At 41.1% G+C, this 21,584-nt stretch overlaps 1 protein-coding gene across 2 annotated transcripts in view; it reads left to right on the forward strand.

Moving 5' to 3' along the window:
• The window catches only part of LOC115014302 (teneurin-3), a 131,150-nt gene that overhangs the window by 27,581 nt on the left and 81,985 nt on the right, over positions 1 to 21,584 (forward strand). Inside the window, exon 1 of one of the 2 annotated variants that reach the window (XM_029441041.1) lies at positions 8,513 to 8,979. The exons of the other annotated variant lie outside the window; for it this stretch is intronic. The gene's annotated coding sequence lies outside the window, so the exon portion shown is untranslated. Of the gene's footprint in view, positions 1 to 8,512; positions 8,980 to 21,584 lie in introns of those variants that run through there. 2 annotated transcript variants of the gene reach the window in all.

The raw sequence follows: 21,584 nt of genomic DNA on the forward strand, positions 1-21,584 counted from the left end.
ACAAAAACAAATGTTAAGACCCACCGCACAAGCTCACTTAGCAATGTGCATCAGCATGGTGTACATCCTGCCATTATCACACACTAAATGAACATTTTACTATTATATAAGACTTTTAAGAAGGCAACAAACAATCATTTTCATTATTAATTCATCCGTCAATCATTTTCTTTGATGGATTCATTAATAATTTAGTCTATTGAGTCTCAGGTGCTCATCACAATCTCCTTAATGTGACTTACAATGCCTTGTTTGGTCCAACCAACAGTCCAAAACCCAAAATGTATTTAGTTTACTATCATAGATGAATTTAGAAAAACAGCAAATATTCACATTTGATGAAATGTTCAAACTTTCTCATCTTATTAATAAACTCACTGAGTCTCCGTCCAGAGAAAGATGAACTTGCCAAAGTTTGATATGATGCCTCGCTCATCTCTTTGGTATCATTTGGTATAAAGTGATTAGACAGGCCAGCTGGGCAAACATGAGTTTACTGCCTACAGTTTGCTTATGTCATGTTACATGATTTTTGGATGCTGAATCTCACATTTGCTGCCATTTGGAGCTGCCACGTGCAAAGTTCCTCAGCGGAGATTTAAGTTAAATAGTGAGTGAGTAGGTGGTTGTATGATAGTGTCACTTGTTCCTAATCTACTTTAATTTGAAAACATGGGATTACTGGGGTTTGAGAAGGTGTTACTCGACTCAAAATGCTTAATCAAGTGGAGTCACATTGAAATGAAGAGGAAGTATTACTATGCATGTAATGTTTTTGCTTGATTTCAGATGCAGTAACAACGGTGACTAAAAGCTTGTTGACACACGTTGTCAAAATAGACTTATTGACACTGTGTTTAGTTGTTTTCAGTGATTCTCCCGATAATAAAAGTCTTTCAATCATTTCTTGTGTGCAGCCTTTACGAATAGTCTATTTATTGTGTTGTTGAAGAAAACGTGGCGTCAAGATGGCACACACAGTACTCCAGTAATTGGATGCCCACCCTTCCCACCCCTCCCCCCTCCCTGCTCCTCACTATTGTTGAGAGAAAAATGTGTCAGCTCTCATTTAAACTCACCCTTTGACGCTCTTCGCTGCACTTACTAAAAACACTGAATTACATTGACATTTTTCACTATAATGGTGTTACTGTGAAATCCCTTTTTCTATTAGCCTTTTTGTAAAGATGTAGCAGTGAGGGGTAATTGCATATGAATTATAAGATGGTGATGATTAAAGTCATTTTTGGCGAAGGGTTGGCAAAACTATTCTTTTACTTAACTAGTTTTCAGAACGAAAGAGATTCCTAGCCGACCCTAATTAGAGCTCACCGCCGCCTCGACGATTCATCAAACGTCTCCAATCATAACGACTTTAATAGTCACAGACCACCTGTTTACTGCCCAACCCTGACCTCTTATCGTATTCTTTTGTTTGTGTTCCTAGTTAGGCTGCCTTTCACTGAAGCTGCTTGTTTTCAAATCACTTGAAGACTCACTGAGGGACAGTCAGGCTTCTGGAGGAATTTCTGGGAGTTCTTTCTTGAAAGAAGTATGACGATGACATTTGGGACTTCATTAAAACGGCTTGAGAGAGAATCTTTCTTCCACCCTCTGCTTCATGACACAATATATTTACCAAGGCAAAAAGAATATTACTCACAAATATTCCAGTGCCACAGTCTGCGTCTCGCAGAAGCCATTTTGCATCATAGATAAAGTGGTAGCTATATGTGACTAATGAGTCGCTCTGTAATATATTAAATCATCTTGACTTTGTGTCTGGGGTCATCACATTTCCATAGAACGCAACATTCTTTGTCGTTTGTTTTCTAAGTGATGTCGTGCGGTTAGATTTCATGGCGAAATGCTTCAATGATTGCTTTGAGAAATTCGATGAGGTCATCTGCGGTCAGGACTAAATATAAAACAATATGTACACCAATTCAAACAAGAGAGAGCATGTTTCCTTCTTTAATATTCATACACCAGTTTATTTTGGGCTGTGAGTCAGTTTCCTTACTGCTGCAGGATCCACTGGATATGTAATACATTTCCCCCGCTGGCAGATAAGAATTATTTTGTGTTCACCATTTTAAAGTAAGATGGCTCTTTCTCCATTTCCTGATGATAGCATTTCCACAGCCTCTGTGCTTAGTCTCCCCCATCCGTATAGTCTCAGAGGTAGCTAAGAGACTAATGAAAGTACAATATTAGCTAGAAAATTGAACATTATGCTAATACATTCTGGGCGACAACTTCAGTTGCCTCGCCGAAGAGCTCTTCGATTGTCTCGTAGCAGTACTTTTAGTCTCCATTATACTTCATGAACAACATTCATTTCACCACTGGCTGCCTACTAGGGTGGGCCATATTCTCTCCATCATTTAGTTTGTAGATGTTAGTGTTACATGCACCAGGTGCTGGCTGACAACTAAATGAATAATGTGTCTGGTTGGGGAAACTCAGTCAGGGGAAGCCCATTCCCTGGACTCTCCATTAATATCATAGTCCACTCTTTCAGGGGATACTGCTGACATTTTGCTCTCTGTAATAGAGACCTAACCTTTAAGCACTGTAAGGAAGAAGTCATTTTTCATAATCTGCTGTCCAGTTTGGAGAATTCCCCAAATACTGCCTTCTATGCATCTGTCCTCATCTCCCTCCTATTGTTGTATATGTGTATTTCCTTTTAGGAATGTGCAGCAGTCACCATTTTTTTCCAGGCTACAAATATATAAAATGAAATTCCCTCAACTGAAACCGCAACTCGATCACACTTTACCCAAAAAATATAATACCTTTTGCTGAATTTTGTGTAATTCATGAGGCAGATTTACAGCGTGAGCCGGGCCATAGTTGATGACTTGGATGGATGATCAGAGTGCACATTTTGTTGTGTCCAAGTCTGCCTTAATTCCTCAAATCCAGACTCAAGTGTTAAGCCACCATAAGAAAAACTGGCAGATCCCTTGTGTCCTTCTTGAAGCCGAGCAGGCTGAAGGAAAGTCATTGTTTCAGCAGCCGGTAATGATGATTAGCCACAATCTGGGGGATCGACTGCACATCGGTCAAATGCGTCGACATCCTCAAAGGGAGAGATGGCCCACTGTCCCGGCCATGCATACTGAGCAGATTGATTGTGTTTCCTGCTGAGATTTAGGGGAAATCTTTGATGTGTGCTCGGTAATAATGTGGACACTGCCATGAAAATACAAAGCATCTGCCTCCGAGTTCAAGAGCTGCAGCTTTTTAAGATATTCTGATAGAAATCTTAGTACAAAGGATAATTTAGCTTTGTGATACAATGCAATACTATACATAAACATGCTGATAGTGTATCATTTCATATCTGATGACTAGCATTGCTCTATCGCTACATCACATTCAAGCTCTTGGTCCATTTCACAATACGAGTTGAGTGATGCTTTGGTATTACCAAATTATAATGAGAATGAGTGCTGCTCCTTGTCTGTTGTGAGGGTTCAGTCTGTGTCCGTTGCACTTTAACGTAACACAACAAATAGATGGCATTATAAGCAGGAGAATTGCGTGTTTTTGATATGCCTACTGTCACCACTGGATACTGAAGAGCTGCTGATGGGGACATTTTGTCAGTGCATTTTTTATGGTGACTACATGTGATCATAATGTGGTAATTGGATAGCTCATTTATTTTACTTAGGTCTAGCTGGAGGTCTCCACGCTGAAATTAATTTAGCACGGGAACCCACCTTTGACATGATTGATGATTCGCACCGGATTTCAGGTTTCACAAAGAAATGTATGTAATTAAAGTGAATTCTAAAAGATTCAGTGAAAGAAGCACCCACAGGCACCATGCATGGAAATATTCCACTCATTTGCTCTGACTTTACTGGAAATAGCCTTTATTATAGAAACAATGATAGAATCCAGTAAATCAGGGAAAAGTATAGGGTGTAGTGTTGCCATCAATAATAGATTGGAAACAAGTCGGCGCTGATGGAACCTGAGGCCTTTCTTTTGTGGAGGTCTTAGTGCCGTAGCGGTGCATGTGAATAATGCATGGTCCCAGATAGACTCCAGCTCCCTCTCTAGCCCTTCCACTCTGGCTGCACTGCTTGCAGGCTGGGGCGCCACTTTTCCCCAGCAGTGATTGGCTGTGCCTTGAGGGCAGTGGAGGAGATGGGAAATCACCTGCCCCATTTAGCCGTGCTGTGCTAGCTGCCTCGACGCCCCACTGTTCAGACCTTTGTGTCTGCTGCTAGCACTCGACATTAGGACCTCTGGTTAACTTTAGTCGGGAATGCAGTTGCACAGAGCTGTCATTTGGATACTTATTATCGCCCCAGACTTTTTTGAAAGGTAAATCTGCTACACAGCTGCACTCCCAAGGTTCTTTTTTCTGTTTTTTTTTTTTAATCCCTTTCTTTTCCCCTGACAGAGCGGCCACTGTGATTTGCAGTGTTGCAGTTGTGCCACAATCACGGTTGTTGCTTCTTCCTCGATGTTGCACACTCCGACCAACCCACCACCTCCTTTTTTCGCTGTCTTTTATTTATTTTTTTGCTTTTTAAAAAAAAAATTCACACACTGACGTATGGTGCTGGTGTGGGAAGCACCCGCTGCATTCTCAATAATCCAGTCTTGAGAACCGAGGGGGCTCTCGGCGTCCTCTCGGCGTCCTTCTCACCCCAGCGGTCTCGGTGGGGAGTCTGCTGAAGCTGGGCACCCAGTCCAGCCCCCCATGGAGTGAGAGCCTGGCCACGGCAACACATAATCCATATTCTAAAGGCCAGCTGGACTGAGACCATGGAGCACAAGGAGAGCAAAGAGACCTACCACCCCCGCCCACATCAGTAACTGAGTACCTCAGACAGCTTTGGCATGTCAAAATTTAAACTGGGTTGAATAGCCGTCATTTAGCAACAGCTCTTTAGAGGAAATACAAATCCATTTTCCCCCCTTAGCTGGAGAATTAAGCATATTATGTGAAGATGATCCTGGCCCGTTTCCCATATTGTTTACTTGGGTGAAAATTACTGCAGCATCTTTGCCAGTGCGGATACCATTTTCTTTCCTCCTTCTCCCGTCCTCTTTGTTTGCACATGGAGCTGTAGCGAAAATGAGCTACTTGGCTGTAGGTTGTTCAGTATCCAGGTGGGCTTTCGGGGTAATCCTGCCTTGACAGTGGATGGATAAATGTAGACGAGTGACTGTCAAAAGGCAGGTGTTTCAACAGATTCATATTTATTTCCTGAACAGATAAAACCCAAGCCCACCGCTTCTTCAGTTGCTCTCCCAACCCCAATTGCTACGTTCCTAACCAAGCCCTCCGTACACCCATTTTTGTGTTGTTATTGTGCATTGGAAACAACATGGTGAAACACGCTCAAATACTGCATGGTATTGTATTGTATTTTGGCTCACAGTGTCCACATCTGATACAGGAACATTTACCCACGTGATCCTGTCTAGCTTTAATTTCTACCGCCTCAATAAGGCACACCCTGTGGGAATTAAAACGAGGCCGTTTGTTATTCCCAAAAGAATAGAAATCGACATCTCCAAGGTGTTCTGAAATGACTAATGTAGAAATGCTTCCATCTTAAAATAGCCTTGTCCTATACCAGGTCTCAAATACCGTTTCTTCAGGATGGATGATGAATATAATAATTTGGGCCACTCAATATGAATTTCACTCAAGCCGTACGGAACTGGGGCACTCCTGGATTACAAGGACCGCGGTCCAAACTCTGAACATATTTCCCCACTCGAGCCTACAGGCGTGACCAAGCTCTTTGAGCCAATGTGTGGTTGCACTGGGAAGCACTCCCTTGTTCTCGCCCCCAGAGGCATCACTTTTGATGTCCACCTTCAAAGGAGTCTTATCAGTCCGTTGCTGTTTTAGTTGTTGGTCATTAATGAAGGTGAGTATTGCAGACCGCTGAGCGCACATGATAATTTATAAAAATGAAATGCCCAGGTGATTTTGCAATAAGATAGGATGCACTGCAGCACCGTACGACTCTTTGAGGAACTAGTTTTTTCACGTGCATCATAAGATTTACATATTAGTATTACACAAGTTGGTGTTAAAAAAAAATACTGATTTTCATATCGTATGTAGAAATAAAAGATATAATGTTTTCCATAAATTGTGTTTGCATGGTTTGCTCAAAGTCCACTATAATTTAGAGTAGGTATACCAACGCACTATTTATGACCCACTGAAGTTATTACTCGGGGTTAGAGATGCCACGCTGAGGGAAATTTCCCGCCGGTTAATAGACTTGTTACCGATTTTACACCGGACATTTAAGAAGAAAAGATTTTCGTCGATGCTGCTCAGAGCACTTACTTTGATCTTTAACGTTGGACGCGTGTGTGGCAGGCCGCTCTGGATGAGCTTACCTTGTGGGGCCGCAGGTTTCCACACGGCGCTGCTGCAGTATGGAGCAGACACTTAAATCAGGTCATGAAAGACACTTATATCAGGTCATGAAAGACACTTATATCAGGTCATGAAAGACACTTATATCAGGTCATGTAAGACACTTTTTAACACTAAATGTTTTAATTTAAATTTGCATTAAAACATTTATTAATAGCAAAACTGCCACGTAACTCTGGGTGTTTATATTGATGTTGCTGTGATGCTATGACCGATGTCATCCTCTTATAGTTACGGTAGTTCTCTCAAATGTTATTTAATAATATGTTTATCCTTCATTTTTGTAAATGGGAATCACTACATGTATGTTTTAAAAGCAGCATATGGGCGATAGTCTTCATAGATTTGCACACTGCCTCTGTTGCTAGGTTGTACAAGTCATTTGGCTGTTCCACTGACAGAGCAGGAAGTTGTGTGTTTTCCCGTTAGTAGATCTTTAGACATCATCAGCCTTGACAACAACTTATTTATGCAAATTCACTGCAGTTAAAGTGGCGCTCCAGATTTTAAACCTGAAGTTCAGTTTTCTCATAAGGATCACTAGAACACCTGTATAATGTTTATAGCACCTCAGACTTTCAGGTGCAACATTTCTTATAACCTGGAGGTGTCATTTGAAAGAATTTACTGTTGGAGGCAGGGATGCTCTAATGAAAGATGCTCTCCAGTTGCATTATGGGAAATGTAGGATTCAGTGTTTCTGGAGCTGGAACGATATTATGGACTTAAAGTCAGGACATCTCGGTTGCTACTTTTTTTTATCAGTCTTTTGTGAGTCCTCCAATTTTATGGAATATTAAATCGTAAAGTCACCTCATTCGTTTCTTTCTATCCAGATAGATTTATTTTATGGATTTCTATTAAAGTTGATATTTAAGTTAAACTTTAAGTACACTTTAACTCTCCGTCAATGTCTTAAGCATAAATTTGAGAAAGTGTACTCGCTCTGAGCTCGCCTCAGGACATTCAGATAAACAAAGTCTAGACAGTTTTCTAAACCGCTATTAGAGGGCAGGGTTTGACAAAACTCTTTTCGCTTTCACTCGGAAGCAAAAGAATTATCTTTGTCATTTGAATAAAAGTCATGGACACGAAGTAGCTTATATTCTATTAATCAATCAGTATATGCATCTTTGATATTTGGCAGAGATAATATAGTGCATTAAAAATCAGGGAAGCCTAAACGTTTTCCCTGTTAGCTGTTTTTCTGTTGTATTGTATAAAAAGGCTCAACAGGGAAGCAGTGATGAGATGTAGCAGCATCTATCACCGGGGCATAATGGTACTGTTAACTAATATTTATTCAGGCTACATTAAAAGAAATACAGCACTTTTTCTAATGAGGACGTGGGCATTTCCTGTTCACAGAGGATTATGTGAAAGAAGCTGTTTTCTTTTGATTAGGAGCCGCATTTCCTGAAAGTGAGTCTTAGAAAGTCAGTCAAATATTTTGCCTTCTTTTTAAAATGCTGTCGAAGGTAAACAAACAAGTCTGACAGTTTAGTCAACAAGGCGAGATCAAAACAAGGACCGGGGAGCTCCAGTTCTCATCCGCACCTTGACAGACACGGTGTAAAAGTGCGGCGTTAATGAACTATTTCTTGTGTTCTCTCATTGTTCTGGTGTTCAAACTAATCTGTGATGAAAATATCCATGGCTATCGTTACTATAGTGCTTTTGTCTGAAGCCGTACGCATAGCATACATGCTACTGTATGTTTTAATGAGCTTTAGATATCATGACATGTTGAAATAATAAGACAAACAAAGCATATTCATTGTGCACTGAATGTGAGCAAAACAAAGATAAATCACAGATTGCATTTTAATGCCATTAATCAAATGATGTCAAACTGAGGGAGAAGCATTTGAAAGTGTCACTTAAAGGTCTGCGTGCACAGCAGTGACACTCTCCCTCATGACTTCCTGTCAAAGCCTGTCACCTAGTTTGATAATCTTTAGGGATACCGATCCAAATTCTTTTGTGTTTGAAGGCTGGCAGGCAGCCTCTCCCTCCCTCCCTTTTCTCTTCTCTTCTCCCGCTACTTCTTTTGAGGGGTAAACACACACGCAAGGTTCTTCAGCCTATCATCTGTGACCGCCGCTACAGCCAGACAGGGGTAACACGATCCATGATAGAGTGGTGCAAATCGCCCAGCGCTCTCGTCTACCATCTCGCATAAGGAGGGGGAGAAGCCCATGAGATAGGTTGAGCATAAAAAAAAAAAAAAAAGGAAAGAAGAAAGAGAAGGAGTAGGTGGAGAGCTGCTGAAGAGTGCGGCAGGCAGCGGCGGCTGGCAACTAGAACGATGCTGGTGTGACTTTCCGGTCCACTAGGTTTTAACCCTTTTGACATCGCTTGAGTGCCATCCATGTGTCAGTGCGATAGTGCTCTTTTGCTGTGTGTAGCTCGTGTAGCGACAGTGAGAAGAGGAGGACATCCGAAGCGTTTGTAAATCCAATACAAAGCAGCATCGCAGCTTGAGAAGTGGACCTTGATACATTAAAGCCTCAGTGGGGGGATTACTACAGGAATTCTTTAAGGTAACACTCCAACTTCTTTGTAATCCTTTTGTAATAAATGAATGAACCTAAATGTTTAATCTGGGTTATATTACCAGTTCCTACTTTTAACAGTATTTTATTAATGTTGTTCTTTTTTTTTTTTTTTTTTTTTGCCGGGCATCTGTGCTGACAAATCTGGAGTTTGACATGAATTGCATCCGTCAACAACTTGGATGTGGCGACATCATGTTTAATGCATTACATGGGCTGTGTGCCGGCTGCTCCTCTGTTAGCCTGGGCCTGATTGTTTCTGCAGAAAGCTACTGACTATTGTGTTCTATTCAATCCCCTTGTGGATCTTCTCTTCCTTATGAGGGGGCGGTGTGTGTTGTGTTTAAAACGGCACTGCAGCCTAACATGTGTAAATTAATAATACAGTGTCTTGCACATGCTCAAAAACCACGTCAACAGGCTCAGACTTCAGCCGGGTCAAGTTTCTTTAAGAGAACACACTGAGAGTGAGGCGAGATGGGGTGAGTTTCATTACCATTTTACATAAACACACAAGGTATAATGATTATAGTTTCGCTCACATCATCAGAAGCACTGCTTGATTATGTGGAACAAATGGAAAAGAGGGATTTTAATATTGTATGAAACACATATTGCCGTAAGCTCTCTGAACTGCATTAGAGCGATAAGACATTATACTTGTATTTCTTGGCTCGTACTCCACAAGAAGCCGCTGCTGTTTTTAGAATCCTCACACGTTCAATATTTAACATGACATCCATAAAGCATCATGGGTAATGTATGCAAACAGGGTACCCTAGGTGTTGCTTTTGGGTGTTCACTTGCCTTTGATTAATCATTTTGGGTTGACGTCACGGCCTCAGAGACAGAGATGGATTGAAGTGCTTAGCAGACCAATAGCTACAAAGACGAAGAGTAATTGGTGTGTGGCGAGTGGTGGCCAATGTAAGCAGAGAAAATGCATCAACAGAAGAATAAGTCCGAGTTCTGCGAAGGGGGTCATACTGTGGCAGTCCCACATACATTTACAGGTGACAGGTAAATACGAGCAGGTAAATGCAATGAGCCTTTCCTCCGGAGGCATTGTATCTTATGAGGCATCACAATGAATTATTCTGCGGGCCATAAGGTGAGTCGTGGAGCACAGCAGGTATATATTTAGCTGCCTCTGAGTGGGAGATGATGAATTACATTGTACATTTATTTGTTCATTTTAACACCCATCAGTTGTGTCATTTTAAAGCTGCAGTCTCGTGGTAGTATTAGTTTAGCTACAGCTGGGCTTTGGGTAATGTTTGCCTGCACAGCAATGTGTGTGTGTGTGTGTGTGTGGGGGGGGGGGGGGGTAATGGAGGGGGTGGGCATGCTGTGGAGGAGGTTGGCATATTGTGATCCAGCCATCTTTATATACGTCTGTGGTAATTACATTGGAAAAGTAGGTTTGTGTCCCTGAAGAAAGAAGCAAACCTCCATACTGAGTCCTGTGTGCTAGAGGAGAGGTACAGTTTTCATAATGGCGTCCTGCACATCAGAATAACAGCTTCAATATCATAAATGATTATGACTATCAATACTTTGCACGGGCTTGCTTTTGTTTCACGGATCTCTCAATGGACTGAAGCTGCTTGGCATTCACATTATCAGTGAGGTCTTAGACATTTTTGTTTTCATTTTCTTATCTCATGTTTCAGCGGGCAGCTCTGCCAGTCTTATTCTCCTCTTCGTCTTACTGGCAAACACATGACAGGACTTCAGGGCCAGCGAGAGCCTTGGCCAACAAAGGCTTTTGTGCATTATGATGTGGTTTCTGAACGAACCGTTCCATAATTTATGTAATGAAAGGATGAGCTGTTGTTTAATTTATGTAATATCTGAATGATGACTATTTGTTAATTATTTAGTATGTGTGAATTGGGCAGTGCTTGGATGTCTCCATGCGGACCTCTGAAATGATGTTCGGTTCAACTCATATCCGGTTATATATGAACCACATCAGCAGCTTTAACTCTCGAAGCTAAACACCAGCAGAAATGACTCTAAACACTTTGTTTTTAATCCTTAAAATCCCCTTCGTTCATTAATCATTTCATATTTTTACATAAGAATTGACACAAAGTGCCCTCAAGGTGAGCATGATGTAATAAAAATCAGGAAACTTCGATGTTTTCATATTTATTGTTATTAAAAAACTGCTTTTTCTAATCTAAAAGGATTACTTCAAAGCGTTTCTTTTGTAAAGACGTTTTTTTGTGTTCTAATCCTGTCCCAAAAATACATGAATGGATGGAGTGATGATGAATACATGCATATTGTATGTGCATACATACTGCAAATGAATATAGACATACTTTATATGCAGATCGTACAGTCTGTGTACACATAACGTTCATTAGATATACTAATACAACATTGCATGATTGATTTAAAGGCATAAAACGAGACAAAGCCGACATTATGTTTTTTTTAATACATTATCTTCATGTCCACATCTGAAATAATCTTAATAAGCTTTTGGAAAGCATGTGAGTGTGAAATTGTCCACAGAGTGATGTCATCTGGGAGTCTTTGTTTTTAATTAAAAGAGAAATCAGCACACCTGAAAGCTTCAACCAGTGTCTATTGAGAAAAGTTAATTAAAATATGAATGCACTGTCATCTCTGGAAGTTATTAGATCATTTAAATCTGTAACTTCATTTTTACTATTTGGAATAACTTGGTCAAATATTCTTAAAAGACAAACTTGGACTTTTGCTGTTTGATGGTTTGTGTTCACCTCGTCAAACATTCAACTAGATTCAAGCTGAACGCCGGTTTCCATTTATGTGTAAAAGTACAAGGTTGCACTACAGAGCGCGTCTGCTCACGGCTCCAAACAAGTTCCAAAGCTCAAAGATGAAAATAGATGGAATTTCGAATCATATTGATTTAGAAAGTAAAAGTGTTTCAGTCGCAGTTCATATGACACATCTCATGCTGGAGCAAATTTGAAATATAATGACTGGCATCACAAATGGCTTTTCTTTTACAGATTATACTAAAATAAAAAAAGCCCAGAATTTATTTTTCCTTTCTGTCGGACTTATTCACATCCTTTACTTAGGAAAGTACTTAAATCCTGCATCTAAACTATTTTTGAAGTCTAAATATGCAAGTATTATCAGCTAAATGTATATTGCGAATTTTTGACCTTTTTTTTAAGTTGAATTCTGTGTCTTCAGCGTTTGCTCCAGTATTGTATTCTTAGCACGGTGGCTACATTATTAAAACAAAATGGCAAAACTTTCTTTAAATCCCGCGATATAGAAGATTGAATGTGTGTGTGTGTATGTGTGTGTGTGTGTGTGTGTGTGTGTGTGTGTGTGTGTGTGTTTCATTTGTAACACTTCACTGTGCATGTGGTTGTCTTGCTATAGTGGCCAGACCTCATAAGGTAATGATCATCCCTACCTCATGTAATGGTGATGGGAAAGGACCAGAGCTCCTGTTCCTCAGCTGTTTACAGCGGACATTTACGGGTATCATTATCCAAACAGAGATGCCAGTGGGTGGCTACCAGAGCTGGAGGTGAAATAAGCTATTTAGCTGCTTTATGATAGCAATCCCCAGCCCTTGCTGTTTCTACATCCAGGGTCAAAGCTTAGCAGTCATCTAATCTCCCTCAGTCTCGCAGCTTTCATTAGTGCAGCACTTGATCAATCGACTCGGCTGCAAGTGCCAAAGTTTGATGCATGGACGTAACCATAACAGCAATTTAGATCATCATTGTTGTTTGCAGTTTCCTCTCATGTCTAGTTTAATTGACATTTAATATGCATTCTGATAAGTATGCTGCACAGTTGACACCACTGTGAGATTATAATAACAGTTTGGCTGCAGACACAACGTTGAAGATAAGAGATTTCAACACATTATGTCTGTAATACTTTTTTCCTCGAGAAAGGTATTTGCCAAGTCCTGTATTAAAGCAAAGTGGTGTTCAGGCTGCTAGCCTAATGTCTGATAAACTAAATGGCTTCGTATAGAATATTAGAATATGTAGTAAAGCTTTTGTGCTCTCTCCCTTTTAGTTTTATTTTCCTGTCGTAATTGGCTGAGTTCTCAGAGGGCAGTTCATGGATGTCATGTGCCAAATGCCAGACCTGTCATCACATCTGCATACAATAGGACACGTCAGAAAGCCCACTTCACATCTTCAATAATCAGGGGCAGTGGATGGGAACAGTGGCAAAGAGGAGCTTTTCATCCCTCAATAAAAGGCCACTTAGGCAGATGGTTCTCCCAAGACTCATCAGCTTTGGTCTTTCTTTCTTCTGGCACCTCATGAAGGAATTTGTGGAAGAGGGCAAACATTCTATCTAATTAAGGATACCTTTCATATAAGCTCACCTCTCTCCCCCGTAATTTCTCTTTTCGCCCATGTCTCCTGCCTCTCTCTCTCTCTCGCTCTCTCCCCCGCATCTCTCCCTCTCTCTCCTCCTCTGTCTTTTCTCTTTCTTATAATCCATCATAGGGAACCCAAAGGTGCCCTTTGCAGTTACTGTACCTTTTTGGTCAGCTCTTGATGCCTTTTGAAATCGTTGGCTTACCAAGACTTTGATGTCACTTTCAAATAGGTACTAAGCAAAACACTTTGAAGTCATGACCTAGATGTGGACAAGAATGTCGAATCACTGCGTTAATCCACCGCATGTTTTGTTTGGCCACGTGAGTGCACGTTGTTAACATGCAGTATTTTCAGTGGGTTTTTCAGGAATCGGCAGTATTTGTTTTGAAACGTGAAGGGGAGAGAACGGGTGCTCTGTCTGACTTTGTTCTATTTCTGGGGATGGCTGCTGAGGATTACTGCAAGTGGCAAGAGTATTCATTATTTAGATGGCAGCAGCGGCATCAGGGAACGGGTGGTTTCATAAACCACTTGACTATGACATGTGTGCTGCTACACTAGACGGAAAGACAAAAAAAAGTTTCCCCTTCCAAAAATCTTTCTCCTAGTGAGGGCACTTGTAGCAGCTCTCTGCCAGACACTGCCGAGACAGTCAATACTAACTGAAACTGATGGAGCAAACTCGGATTGATGGAGTTAATGGATGAAATTGTTGCAAGTTCTCTGGGATTGCTCTCTATACAGGCTTTGAAAGTCATAAAGTGCTCATGCAGATGTTTCACGGTGCATGTCAGATGTGGTATTATAGTTTTAAACACGGCATCTTTGCTGCTTGTTATTACATTCGGAATGATTGAGTTGAATATCTGCAGGAGGAAATCTTTGTTGAGCTCGGCTGATTATGAAATAATGGCAGTTTTGTCTCCTTGCCTGGCTTTTGTTTGATAAAAAAAGATGACGGAGGATATCAGCAGCGACGTTTGAAATGGCCTGAGAGGAGAATGTGAATGTGAAATGAGAAAGCTGTGACAGTTATGTGTTGCACAAAGAGAGCTGGCACTGTTTGCCAATGTGGTGGGACACCAGCAAGGAATTCTCTCCCGGCATAACAGTAGCATCCGTATCGGATGAAGTGTTTACTCTGACAGTTTTCAGCCTGGACACAGGGAGGGTCCCGCCACCGTGATTAATGCACTGCCATGCCGCCATGGCGGAGGATGTCTCTCGGCGGTCTCCTTCCCTTTCCAGTACTCCTCCCTGATATTTCACTAATGTGACTCGACAATGAAGAGATGGATAGTGATCATTATGCTGCTCTCAAAGAGTAATGTCACTTCCCGGCATGATCCAGCCAGCTTCTAATTCAACTACTGCTGTGGGTAGCATATGAGCAGTGGCAGTGCATATTGTTACCGTACATACAAGTGGCTACAGCTGTGTTATGTTAAACCAGAAGCAGTGACATTACTGAATCACCTCCTCCTGCTGTTATCTCAAACTCCTGAAGCCCAGCTTGCATATTTAGCGTTGAGTACAGTGCCCCAGGATGGCTCTTTCTAACAGAGGAACTTGACACTGCAAGTATTATCACGCCCAAACAAGGCCTCTCACCTTAACACTGTGCAAACTATATCACCATTTCCCCAGTACTCCCTGTACAAATAAAGCTGCGAGGGTCATTCATTTGTTTTCCCTCGCTCCAAGTCCTTAACAGCTAGGTTGATTTGTTTATCTGTATGTGTTTAGCCCTCGGCCCCAATCTTCTGAGAGAGAAAGAGGTTTAGCATTTAAATTGGTTGATCCACCGTACATTTTGCTAAACCTGTTTTTAAAGCATTACATTGATGAAAAGCAGACGCTAATCCCTTTCGGTAGTGCGACCTTATCTGACTTAACACCTGACAATGAGATTCTATTGTCACTCTGGGAACACACAGATTCTCGGTAAACGTGCACTTCAGTTTTTGCCGTTATTGACCTCTTCTTTGCAGAGTGCCACCTGCAAGTTAGCTCGCTACAGCTTTGATTTACAGCGACAAAGTAGAGACATGTTTTAGGACCACGCGCTACCAACTCATTCTAACTCCTTACGCCTCGGGAAGTTTTCCAGCACTGTTAGCTCGTCTGCCAAACGTCTGCTACAGTAAGTCCTTCGGTGTCAGTCGGTGTCCAGACCTGAGTGAAGACACTGCGTTAGCATACTATCTTTCAGAGCTAATCCCAGAATCTCCTGTATGCATTTCTCTTCTGCTTATATTCACACCAACTGATCCTCTACTTTCACACTTCCCATTGAATCTTCAGCCAGACAAGACATTTTGTCAATAGCAACTGCTTATGAATATGTAGGAGACAAAGTGGCCTTCACCTGAATGTGGCAGATGTGATTTCTAACTAAATCATAGGGATTACATTATTGACAGTGTCTTGAATAAACATCAGGATGAGGTCGAAATTCATTGTCTTTCGTTATTTGCACAGCGTCCGGAGCATGTTGAGGTTTTAAAGCAAGCGGAGCATAACTCACTCGTGTTGAATGACTATTTTATCTGATAAAATGTGCGTAATTCAGCGTTAAACAACAGATCTTGCTATAATTTTAGCGCCGACAAGGAGAAAAGGATACTGTTGTGTGATTAGCTGTGGTATCAGATTGTGTCCAGCATTACAGATTGGCTGTGAAGTGCATCTATTGACTGTCTGCGCTGCATGTTAGTCCAGATTTGTTTTCGTCTCTGTTGCTGGGCCTCTGCAACATTGCTTCAGCTTCTTTAAAATTATTCGAGCACAGATTGCGTTAGTGTTGTATCCTGTCATGATCCAGCCTCGTGTATACTGGGAAGGGAAGAAAAAAAAATGATATCAGTATACAGAAAGGACACCTTATGCAAATAGTGACCAGAGTGCATTATAGCTGAAATGTGACACTGGGAACAAGTGTGACTGCAGACTGTGGTGCCAACTGTGGGTTTGCTGCTGTATCAATACGCTTTGCTTCGTTTAAACCGGTCAAGAGTAAAGAATACACAGTGCGTCATACAATATTAATCCTAGACAGGAACCTTAACCAGCTGCTGCCTTTTTCATTAACTGACGACGTATGGTTTTGCTAAGCCATATGCTGTCCGCTGCCGCCTTTTCTCTCAGATTTCACTTCTCAGTTTCCATTGTCAGTCTCATCTTGGCTTATTATGATCCTAATTCTGATGGATGTATTCTAGTGTGAAATGACTTAGCCGGGTGTGAACATGAACCATCCTTTGCCTCCTACTGCTACCATTTGGTGTGCGGGAGGAAAAAGCACAGGGACCATCAGAGGAGACATGAGGAAGCTTGTGTGTTGACGACGCACCTCCCTTATCCAATTGGGGCAAAGTAAACATGATTAGGCCCAAGCTGAAGGACGATCAGCGTCTTCCACCGCAGAGACATTTCACAGTCATGCACGTTCTGCTGCGTGCGTCGCTGAGGGGCGAATCAGCACAGTTTGACGACAATATTAAGCTGCTGTTTTAACAAAATATGCGACAGCAAAACTGTTTTTTCTCTCATAAAAGAACTATTCTACATTTCCAACAATTACCTGTTTGTCAGAGCTTTCAAAAACAACAAGCGAGTGGCCAGTTCAGGCAACTGAAACGACTTGGTAGTGGTAGCATGGTTAAGGGAAACATAAATCCTGCTCTCCAATGTCAAAGTCAATCACCTCTGTACACGCAAATATCCACCACACCTCGTCCTGCTTTGACACAACATGCACAGCGGTCATTAAAAGCTAATTTTTCTTTTAATTTTCCTTTCCTGATCTTAACGTAAGATTTGTTTAACTCATTACTAGAAAGCAATGAGCAATTTACATCATTATTTGGTAAGGAGAGACTTCCCTGCTTTATTAAAACGTGAGGTAAACTCAGCAGGGATGTTTTTTTTAATCAGAATCAGCTTTATTGGTCAGGTGTGTGTACACATAGAAGACATTCCACTCTGCTTTTAATTTGCTCTCAGTGTACTGGAACACAGTTCATGAAGAGTTTACCTATAAATAGACATACCAGGACAACACAGGTGACATATAACATAACAAGGATGAACACACTGTATATATAGTATGCACAGAGCATAAAAGTCTTACTTATTTCCATGCAAGCAAGAAGACAATAGTGCACTGAGTGTTGGAAGAGATAATGAGAAGCTCTGCCTCTGTGCAGTTGTATCTGGGTCATCTGTGATTTCAGCTAATTTCATTATCTTTGTGAATGTGTTTAAACAAAATGCAACGGTTCAGGGAAATTCCATTCATTCCAATACTGTGAAAACTGTGCAAATAAGCCTTTACTTTACACAGGTGTTGTGTAATTAAAGGATCCAGGTGCATCCCAGACTAAATATCTACTATCATACTGTACCTTTTTTCCACATAATCGACCAGCCACAGTGATGAATACCGATTTGATGCGTAATCACGAAGAACATTGTCTGGTAATTATTCTTGATTTTGAAATCCCAAGGTGAGCAATAAGCGAGCTCTTTCGGTGTTGAACATTTCCTTCCTTTCACTCGAGTCATGACAGATTCACAACATGTTCTCCAAGCAGCACAGGACCACATTTGATGCAGTTCAGATGTAGAGGCGTGAGAGAGGTGCTAATTGTTGCCTGCTGTGGAACAAAAACGCAAATTGCATAGTTTTCAAGTACAGCAACCAAGCTGCAGACATGCTCAGCCCTGTTAAATCACATGAAGAGGCTAAATGTGCACAGAGAAGCATAATGGATGCTGTCGACTAATGGCTTCTACCTGTTCCCTGCTAATCTGTTGTTCTTACCATGTTAACACCATTTGCTCACACATTATAATGTCACGTGAAAAGAAATACATATTCACCTAAGCTATTTTGTCCGTACAAATGCATCTGAATATATGTGTGGGGTTGTTGTTGTGGAGAAAAATAAAATATCATTTCATATCACATGCTGAAGCTGCAGTAGAGATATATGCAGATTCATTTCCATTATGGAGAGGAGAAAGTTTCTTTACAGGTTTTATTAGTAAACGATATACTCGTCAAAGCCATTAGATAGCAATGATTGCATTTACAACCATTAGCCTAAATTATATTTTTGTGCTACTTATGCTCTTAGCTGCAGTAAAAAATAGATTTTGCATATCAAACATTTAGCTGATGTTCATCCAGAGTGAGTCACAATAAGCAGGCGTGTTACAATTCAGTGTCTTGCGGAGTGAAGAAAGATTTAGCTAATGAACTTTTGACCTTCTTTGGAGAGGAATTCTAATGTATAAGCCAGTCAACTATAGGAACCGGTGATCGGTCTGCTGTGTGTCTGCATGATGAAGTTTTTCTCCCCGGCCTTTTTCATTTTCATAAATATTCTGAATATTTATGATGTGCTTTTAAAATCACAGCAGGTTTTATGATGCTTGCTCTTAGCAATAAGTAAGCAGGCTGAGAGATGCACGGCCAAACACTGTGTGTGTCTTTTACTTCTCTTTCTGTGGAGCACATTTGGGGATAAACAGATGCTGACACTGTGTCATCATTTGGCCTTATTCTTTCAACAAAAGGTACAAAATTGAGTAAAATGTTTTTTTGTGTGTCTTTTTCTTGAACTGGTGAGAGCAGAATGAAGTTAAAAACGCCAAACAAAGTTTACATTTTAGAACTTGGAAATAATAAGTTAGAATAATAAGATATAGAAATGACTTGCTATTACTTAAGGCTCTGTCACGCAGTGCCGTATGGCAGAAACGTACACTGGCACATATGAAAATTAGCATATACGAACATATACAGAGCCTATTGATAGTGTATCACGTACTTATACAAGAGGGTGTTGAACGCTGAGGCCGTGAACGTTTTTTGGGCATGTTCAAAAACATTTCACGTCCTCAGCGTTCAACAACGTACACCAGCGTATTGCTGATATTCCGTATACACCGGCATACGTTTCCGCCATACGGCGAAGGAGTACGCTAGGAATGCGTTAGACAGTTGGAGCACAGCTTCGGACCAGACTGAAATATCTCAACAACTGTTTAATGGTCATGTAATCCTCTTGTAGACGTTCATGGCCTCCGGGCGATGTATCTTAATGACTTTGGTGACACTTCCGTTAGGGCCACCAGCAGGCTGACATTTGTGTTTTTGAGTAAAATGCCTCGACAACTATCGGATGGATTGCCTGACATTTGGTGTAGATATGCATTCCCCCCCCCCCCCCCCCCTTTAGGATGGATTGTATTAGGTTTGGTAATTCCTTAGATGTACTTTGTGTTTTGAGTTGACTACCAGAGTTGTGTCCAGCTTCACAGAACTGCTCGCTTGGCTGTAAGTAGTTCTTATTCTCTTCTTGCTTTTGTACTGCTCTTTATTCTCAGCACTTTTTATCAAGTGAATTCGTACGATTCTTATTTGAGAGTTGGCCTGATCATTAAAATCAAACTTAAACTAAAGTGCGAAGCACAGCTACTCTATTCTAATTAATTTAGCTGTTTATATTATAATCTAACTGTGGAAGGATGTTACCTTGAAGGCTACCTCATAGATCATTTCTCTTTGGTGCCAAATAGTTCCTAAATAAGATATACTGTTGCTCTTTCAAGCCAGCTATTTGTTAGAACATTTTGACACTTAATGAATATAAAGTGTTCCTCAACTAGGTTGCAAATGTGTGTGGAGAGCAGGGTGGAGGTTGTAGTAAGACAGTGGTTGATAAATTGTTGTTTGCTGACTTGCTGAAGTGAAGAAATACCCTTTAACATATGGATAGAGGATTGGATAAATCCGATGAAATGGATTTAAGGCATTTTAGCGACCACGTGTTTTGACGTCTGGTGTCCTGAGAGTGTTTTGGCTGAAGGGATTGGCAGGGACGGTAAAACCACAATAGGTTGTCACTTGTGCATCTGATAAGCTTTGATACACACTGATCGTCGTCCTATCAGGTTGCATCTCTGTGTGTATTTACATGATACATTTAAGTCTGCATTACATGCTGCCAAGCTTATTACAGTACATGAACAAAAGCCACCTTTAAATATGCGACAAAAAACAGAAATGCTCCTTTTATAAGCCCCATCTTATCACCCACACATTTCATCCCCGCCTTCCCTTATTCAACAGATTTGGCAATATTTTAGGCTACCTTCATATGTAGTCATTACTCTGAGCTTTCCTTTGCGTCTGTGTGTGTTCCTGCAATTCTTTCTGAAGCAGCCTCTGGAGAGACAGCAGTGGAGGTATGAGTTGGATGCCTCCTTGACAACACCTTGGAGGTAAAAATCAATGTCTGCCAAACAAAGTGAAATGTTAGGCTGCAGACGATACATGACAGATGAGGCTTAGGGTGGTATTTTCTAAGGTGAATGAAAACTGGAACGTAGGCAGCCTTGTCTTCTGTTGTCAAGCAAAGTGGCATTAGAGAGATTTTGAAGGACAGTACATCTGACTTCCCTGCCTACTTTTATTATTGATCAATGTGCTGTAGACATGTGTGAGAGCCACTCTGGAATGGAAGGAGAATGCAGTTCAAAATTAAGAACGAGTGCACGGCAGATTAAATTTTAAAGGCTAGTTCCACTAATGAATTGTAATGCCTGTCCACTCAAGAGACCTTTCCGCCAACCGGGGTTGTACAAAAGTAAAATCATCTTGATTAGGGTTGATTGGTCCTCACTTCAGGACAGTGTCTTTTATTTCATAGCATGACCACATTTCTCTGATAAGTCATAATATCTGACAGCTTGAACTGCTTATAATTTAAGTGGCCATGCCTGAAGTATTTTTCATTTCAGTGCACAGAACACAGAGTTTGAGGTACAACCCAGTTTCATAGCTTGGCACATTAGTGGGAGAAACACTGTGTTGCTTCCTCATGCATGATCAGTCTTCAAGACTCCAGCAGTGACCTCAGCGCAGAGCCGTGGGCCATATCATGTTGCTGATTGAGCATGCACCAAGCCTCAGAGGGTACGCAGGTTGCATGTTAGTTCTTCTTGCCGGGAGAAGCAGAGGGTGTTCTGACAGGAAAAATCCAAAACATCAGTAGCGCTAGAAGCTTTTTTTCAGTGAGTTTTACAGTGCATGCATGCGTGTTTCTTATGTGTGCACAGGCATGGACTGTATATTCAAACATATGCCCATTGGGGGATATTGACATATGACATCACTATAATGCAGTAGTTGGTGAGCAGTATAAGAATTACCCA

The sequence above is a fragment of the Cottoperca gobio genome, chromosome 10, assembly GCF_900634415.1.
Source record: "Cottoperca gobio chromosome 10, fCotGob3.1, whole genome shotgun sequence".
NCBI lineage: Eukaryota > Metazoa > Chordata > Actinopteri > Perciformes > Bovichtidae > Cottoperca > Cottoperca gobio.